Here is a 7,261-nt window from a genome sequence, read left to right as displayed (position 1 = left end):
GACGGTCAGAGAGAGTAGAGAAATGACTGTGACCAGAATATATTATATACATGCATGAGATTATCAAATGATCAATTCTAAAAACAGTTCATGCTTCTGCATACAGAAATCAACTTTCTACTACTTATTGACTTGTGAGGTACCAACTACATAGTGGTGAATTTCCCATGCACTTTCTCCCTGCCTTTCTGAACTTCTTGCAATCTCTTTTTCTCCAACTTCTACCCTTCCTCAGCTCTATCAACTTGCATGCTTATGATTTGGTAGGACTGGTCAGCTTGTTGGTCCTGCTTATGGTTACACGTCAGGAATAGACAAGTAATGTTGTTATTAAATGAGAAATAAATCAAATAAAGTAAATAATCAAAGGTAAGGATAAATGAGTTGAAAATTCTAGTATCCTGAGCTAAGAAATATTTTTAATGATGTTATTTAAGTATAAAGGTGAATGAAAGTGTCTAGGATGCACTCTATTTGAAGCACATTAAACCCAGATTCTCTTGTAACAAAACCCCATCTTTCATTGTTTGACTACATAAAGGAACAATGGATCTGGGAGTGGGAGTTTGATATAATTTCTTTACCATCACCTCAGAAGACATAGCAGTATATTTAAAAAAAAAAAAACATAAAACAGACAGACACCTGGGTTTGTTTCCAGTCTGTATTGTTTACAAACACCAAAGTCTTGGGCAAATCCTGGATCCCTTGGATTTCAGTTTTCTTCTGTGCTGAGGCAGTGTGTTAAACTGCACCGGATTGCACTATCTATGATCCTGTAAGGTTACAGACAGCAGGTAACAGTGTCTCCTCTCCTGTGCGAGGTGATCCCGTGTTCTACTTATTTTAATATTTAACAGAAAAGCATCAGCCATTAAACTGAGGAATCCTGCAACTGTAGATGTGTTAGGTGCCTATTCTTTATTTGGATTGCCTTAGGAAAATCATTTATGCAATTCCATGCTCTAGTTTCCTTTTCTCTAAGGCAGCAATAACAGTGTTTGTGTCTTTAGTGTATCAAGATATACTATTCTCTTGGCAAAGCTATTTGGAATGATTTGGACCAAAAAAGATGCATAAATACTAAATTCTTGCTTCAAAATTAATTTTAGGTTATTACAATAATTCAAAAAAAATACTTAACCCTGCCCTTTAGAATTCTGCACAGAAAATGCAAATTAAATGCTAAATTCTACATAGTCCTTACTCATGTGTGAAAAAATTAGATATTCTGCATAGTAGACAACTCTTCTGAAATAATGTCACCATGTAATATCACTGTTAGCTTTCCCAGCTGAGAAATGCTGTTTTCATGAATAGTGATAAGAAAGGAATTTGAATGGAATTTTACATTCTCATGTCTTGTTATATAAAATTGTCAGCCAGGACTATAAATTTTATCCCTTTTATACCAAATATAAACTATCAATTTCAAATGTATAGTATAGGTTTAAATGCATTTCTTTCCATTTAATTTTTAAATGTCAGGTAAATACTGTTGAGTAAAAAGATCTTACAATGTGATTAGCAAGCATTAGATATATTAAATAAAACCATGACCCCCATCTATTAATATATTAAAATCCTTGCTGTTTTGTAATGCACAGGAATTGAGAATGTTTGCCTTAATAATCCAACTTACAATAACATTTTTAATGTGAATTTTTTTAAAGGTCTGGACCTTTTAAAATGGGATAAAATTACTTCTTTTTTTTAAATATTCATCCTTAACATTTGATATTTATGCTGTTAATTAAAGTACTCAAAATTATGTTGATATTTCATCAGAAAAATGTGATTATCTATAATATGAGCTATGGATGTTTGTAAGAGATTGTAAATTAATTTTAAAAAGTACTTTAAATAAACATACTACTAAATCAATTTTTTTAACGCATTTATCTGTATATAATGTAATGATCGGGAAAGTGTAGGGCTTTGGTTGAAGATCCTGTCATTGCTTGCTGAGTCGAAATTGATTATTTCATATTTATGAAGCATCTATGAAGTTCACTGGAACCCATAAAGCCTGATCTTTGTCTGAAGAAGTGTACGCTAACACAAGCAACCTTTAAAAGGGGCTTGGTAATGAGAGAGCAGGGAGAACAAATACCTTATCAAAATAGACTCTGACAACACTTTTCTCCTTTAGACCTCAGCTTCTGTTGACATTCCATCAAAACAGACTATTGTTTTAATGTGACAACTCAAAGGCATATCTTTGTCTTTTCTTCCTTAGTAATGGTTTATTTTACCTGTGCCTTTTTAAATTAAGCTTAGAGCATCATTTGTAAAGTGTGTGTGTGTGTGTGTGTGTGTGTGTGTGTGTGTGCGTGTGTGTGTGTCTTTGTTTACTTTGTCTCCTAAGACATTGCTGCATGTTCCCCAAACTAGCTTCAGATTCACAGTACACGGCCTTGGACTCCCTGGTCTCATCCCAGACACAGGGATCACACTACAGCGATTTGTAATGCATCCCCAGGGGGTGTGGTCCTTGCTACAAATTCCTGTGAAACTCAATCTAGGTAACTTTTGCAGTTCTTATATTTTCGTCTTTTAAAAATGTGCAGCTATACATATAAATTCTTTCTGAGTTTGTACTTTAATGTCTATTTGGTATCTCTCCTTTGATCAGTCTAGCACTGTGGCCACCATGACATTTTAAGTTAAGCAATGAACAAGTCTGGAGACACTTGAGATAACTCACCACCCGTTAATACAGTTATGACTAGACCGAAGCACCCGCAAGCCAGTTCCTTCTAACTCAGAAGTCTTTTCCTTTGTGCACAATGGTGAAAACTCGAAGTAATGCCTTGAAGTTCATTCTTTCGGCAACAGCTTTAAACACATTACTGACCTCAAGACAATAGACCACTGTGACATTCCCATGAGATCACTTCCATCCCAGTGACTTCAGATACCTTCTCAGGACTTGAGTGTAACTTTCAAAAGTCAAAAGCTACTTCACCTGTTTAGCCCAAGTGTCATGGAAGGGTATGACTCACATATGGAAAATCAAAGAAGCTGGCCAAATGGAAGCCCAGAGACCAAGTAGAAGGTGATGAGAGGAAATAAAGTCAGATATGTAATGGGACGGGGTGGGGGGGAGGGAAATTTTATGGTAAGTAGCTTTTCTTGTGGCTCTTTTTGTTGCCTGCCTCCTGACCTTAACGTTTTAGTGCCACTCTTGAGTGGTGCTGACGGGCTGGACCCAGGGAAATGCTCTGAGAAAAGGTCACTCCTCAGATTCCTTTGTAAAAAATGGCTGACTCATGTTTATCCCCTTCTCTGACCATTTGCCCACACTTTCTGACTGAAGTCAGGTGCCACAATGTGAGCTGACCTACAGAGATGCCCATGAAAAGAACTGAGTCCTCCACTCTGACCAGCAGGCAACTGCAGACTCCTACAAACCACATTAGAAGTATCAAAAAGGGCCTTCGACAACTGGATCCTTTTATCAGACGACCCCAGTTGATACCTTGTACAAAACCTTAAGCCAGAGGAACCAGTTAGTATGCATCCAGATCCTGGCCCAGAAGTAAACTATGTTACACAGATGTTTCTTGTCTGAAATCTTCAGGTTATAGGGCAACTTATTATAGAACATGTGAATATATGTGTTTCCATGTGCGACAGCATACAGTCCTTTGGATTTTGTATTGCACTGTGGTGGGTTTCATTCATCTTTCTGAGTGAAAGGAAAAACCATTGGATGATGTGGGAAATGGAAGAGCATTTTGAAATGATCTTGAAGCAGGGTATACACACCTGCAAAGTCCGCACTCAACACTGACATAAGAGGATCATGAGTTCAGACTAAACCTGAACTTCACAGAACCTGCATCAAAACAGGAGGGAAAAGGAGATTGCTGCTGCTCTCGTACTGTCACACCGGCGGACACACTTTCAGGAGCACAAAGGCAAATGTATTAAGAAACATTAAGAAGCCATTGCCCTAGTTCAGGTGATAGATGATTCAGGGCTAAACTAAAGCAGAAGCTGTGAAAATGAGAAATGATCGGAATCTAATACACTTGGAGAAAGAGCCAAGAGACGTTGATAATACAATACAGTAAAGCAAGAGAAAGAAGGAAGAACTCAAAAGTGTTTTCAAAGTATTCAAAGAGACTTCAGTCTCAGAGTCAGTGAAAGCTTTGCCAGAACAGGGTTAAAGGTGAAAGATGTGGAGTAGCTTGGTGTGAAGGCTGTTCCATTTAATATCTATGTAAGATATCCTTGTGAAGTTCCAAGTGATTAGCTCATGTATGAGTCAAATGCTCAGGGCAGAGCTCCAAGCTGTAAATATGACTTTAGAAATATTCAGAATATAGGAAGCATTTAAAGTCTTGAGCTGAGTCTGTGAGACCATTGAGAGGAACACGTCAATAGAAGAAAAACTAGCATCAGACCATTGAGAGGAACACATCAATAGAAGAAAAACTAGCATCAGACCATTGAGAGCAACACAGCAATAGAAGAATACAAGCATCAGCCCAGGAGGCACCCTAAAGACTGGAGTTCAGAGGCATCCTTAAGTTGGGCACTGAGAAACAGTAGCTATAATTAGCTAAGAAGATAAGCAAAGTACATGCCCTATAAATCAAGAGAAAGACATAACCATGTATGTGCTCAGTCCAGGGCTGCTAATAGATTAAATGGAAGTAGGAAAGAAAACGCAACATTTACTTCATCAACATGGAACTTGTTTGTGGCAATAGGATGCACCAGGTGGAGCATCACTGGAATTAAAGGAACAATGGATAGATGGAAAAACACTTAAGTCGGTGTTGACAAACATCCAATAGAGTTCTACTGTAAAGAAGAAATAAGGGGGAAGTATTAGCCTAAGGAATACATGAAAAAAGGATTTTTTAAACTTTTAAAAATAAAGAGTACAGTTGAAGAGAGAGAGGAAAAATTATACGAGCCAGCAGGGTCAAGATCGTGACAGGGAAATCCACAAAGACAGCTGACCTGAGCTAGTGGGAGCTCACAGACTCTGGACCTACAACTAGGGAGCCTACATGGAATTGACCTAGACCCTCCACATGTGGGTGACAGTTGTATTGCTTGGTCTGTTTGTGGGACTCCTAGCAGTGGGATCAGGACCTGTCCCTGGTGCTTGAGCTGGCTTTTTGGAACCTATTCCCCATGCAGGGATGCCTCACCCAGCCTTTGATGGGGGAAGAACATGGTCCTGTCTCAACTTAATATGACATGCTTTATTGACTCCTTTGTGAGGCCTGCCCTTTCTGATAGATTAAGATTAGATGGGTGTGTAGATGGGTTGTGGGTGGATGGAATGGGAAGAGAGGAGAGAGGGGAAATGGTTGATATATAAAATAAATGGAAAAATAATAATAATAAAGAAAAACAGGAGGTTTGCATGCTGATAATTCATTTAAAGAATATAAATAGTTATAAGAAAATAAAGCAAAATTTGGAAGGAGGAAGTCATTTCAAGAAAAAATAACACACGCACACAAATTTCAAGGAAGAAACTAGTCTGTCATAATTATTTTTTAGGCTAAAAGAACAGATTTTTTGAATTCTACTCATAGTGTGGAATGAGAAACAATTCAAGCAGGAACACAGCCTGATAGAAAAGGAATAAAACTCTTTATTCTTAAACCCCTGTCCTCTCTCCCTGTCTTTCTCCCTCCTCCCTTGCCTTTCTCCCTCTACCATCTCTTTATTTTAAAATCTATTCATAAAACATATTTTATTTGACAGTTGTTTAACAAATGGTGTCATTCTTCATTATTCAGTTTGTGCAAAGGATGCTATTTTTCATTTTCCATAATCTTTAATTCTGTGACATGGCTTAGTGCTTTTGATTTTGTAGTTTTGTTTTTTGTTTGTTTGTTTGTTTGTTTGTTTGTTTTTCTCTCCTATAGCTATAGAGATCTAGTGGAGGGGGCAGGGGAGATAAAAGATTCTGGAAAGCTGGTCCACACTGAAAATTGATCATCCACAAGTCCTAAAATTGATTCAATAGGCTTGGTATGGCTCCAAAGACTATACGAGTTTAATCCAGTGTCCAAGTAGTTAGCATTACATAAACATGGATAAATTTGGTGGGAATTCTGGATACAGATAGACTCATCAATATAGGTCTTTAAGTTTAAAAGGTCACATTTATGCAGACTGAATGAATGTCTAAGAACTAGATGACCAAGTGGACAGTTGAAAATGGCTCTCACTTCTCCAGACTCAGACAACACATGAAAACATTTTATGTGCCTATTTTATGTGCCAGTTCACTGTTTCTTTGACTTATTTAGGATATCCACTGAACACCAAGAAATATTAACCAGTTGGATCTTAACTAAAACCAGAGAATTATTAGTGGTACTTCAATTTGTGTCTTGTGCCTAAATAAATAGGAACTATCTTTGCCAACAGAAGCTTAAAATACTTTGTGACACCACAAGTGTTTACTCTTGGTAGGTGGAGGTTCACTAGTGTTAAGTAGGTGATTTGCAAATGTTCAGAACAACTCGCCTGATTTGTACAATGCCCACATTCCTTTCATCTCCTATACATTTTATGCACGGGAACAGTCAACTTAGCATTGAAGCAAAGTGCAAATACAGCAAGCATAAAAGCAAACTGCCCAAGATCAAACATTTACAATCCTTTTTGGTTTATATTTTCAGAACTGAATATTAGAAATAGGAGAACACAGTTGGTCCTGCAGAAATGAGCGTGTAATCAGCATTTGTCAATAGAATTATACTGGTTTATCAGGTGGGGACCTGCAATAGACATAAACACCTTATCAGTAACAAGTGGGAAGGAGCAACACAGCAACAACAAAACTTACTGGCATCCTTTGTCTGGAGGTGCCATGCTAGGGACAGAATATTAGAGCATGTGTCTTCAAACAGAGTTCACAATTTCTAGAAACTATGTACCTAAAACTATAATTCCAGCTGCTGTATGATTAGCTAAGTGCATTACTAGAGCAGCACACAACAGTCTGGGGAAAATTAAGGAGGAAACCAGCTTATTCTAAGGTGTAAATTGAGAAAGCTTCTTTGAGATTAGAACCTTGATTCTATAAAATGTTCTCCACAGGCTCACATACTTAATACTTGGTTGCCTATTAGTTATGGAAATTCTGGAATCTTTAGGTGATTGAACTTCATTGGAGCAAGTATATCACCCAGCACAGAGCAGGCTTTGGAGGTTTGTAGCCTCTCCTCACCTCTCTCTCTCTCTCTCTCTCTCTCTCTCTCTCTCTCTCTCTCTCTCT

The sequence above is a fragment of the Microtus ochrogaster genome, chromosome 1 (genome assembly GCF_000317375.1).
Source record: "Microtus ochrogaster isolate Prairie Vole_2 chromosome 1, MicOch1.0, whole genome shotgun sequence".
Taxonomy (NCBI): domain Eukaryota; kingdom Metazoa; phylum Chordata; class Mammalia; order Rodentia; family Cricetidae; genus Microtus; species Microtus ochrogaster.
This window is presented reverse-complemented; position numbering follows the sequence as displayed.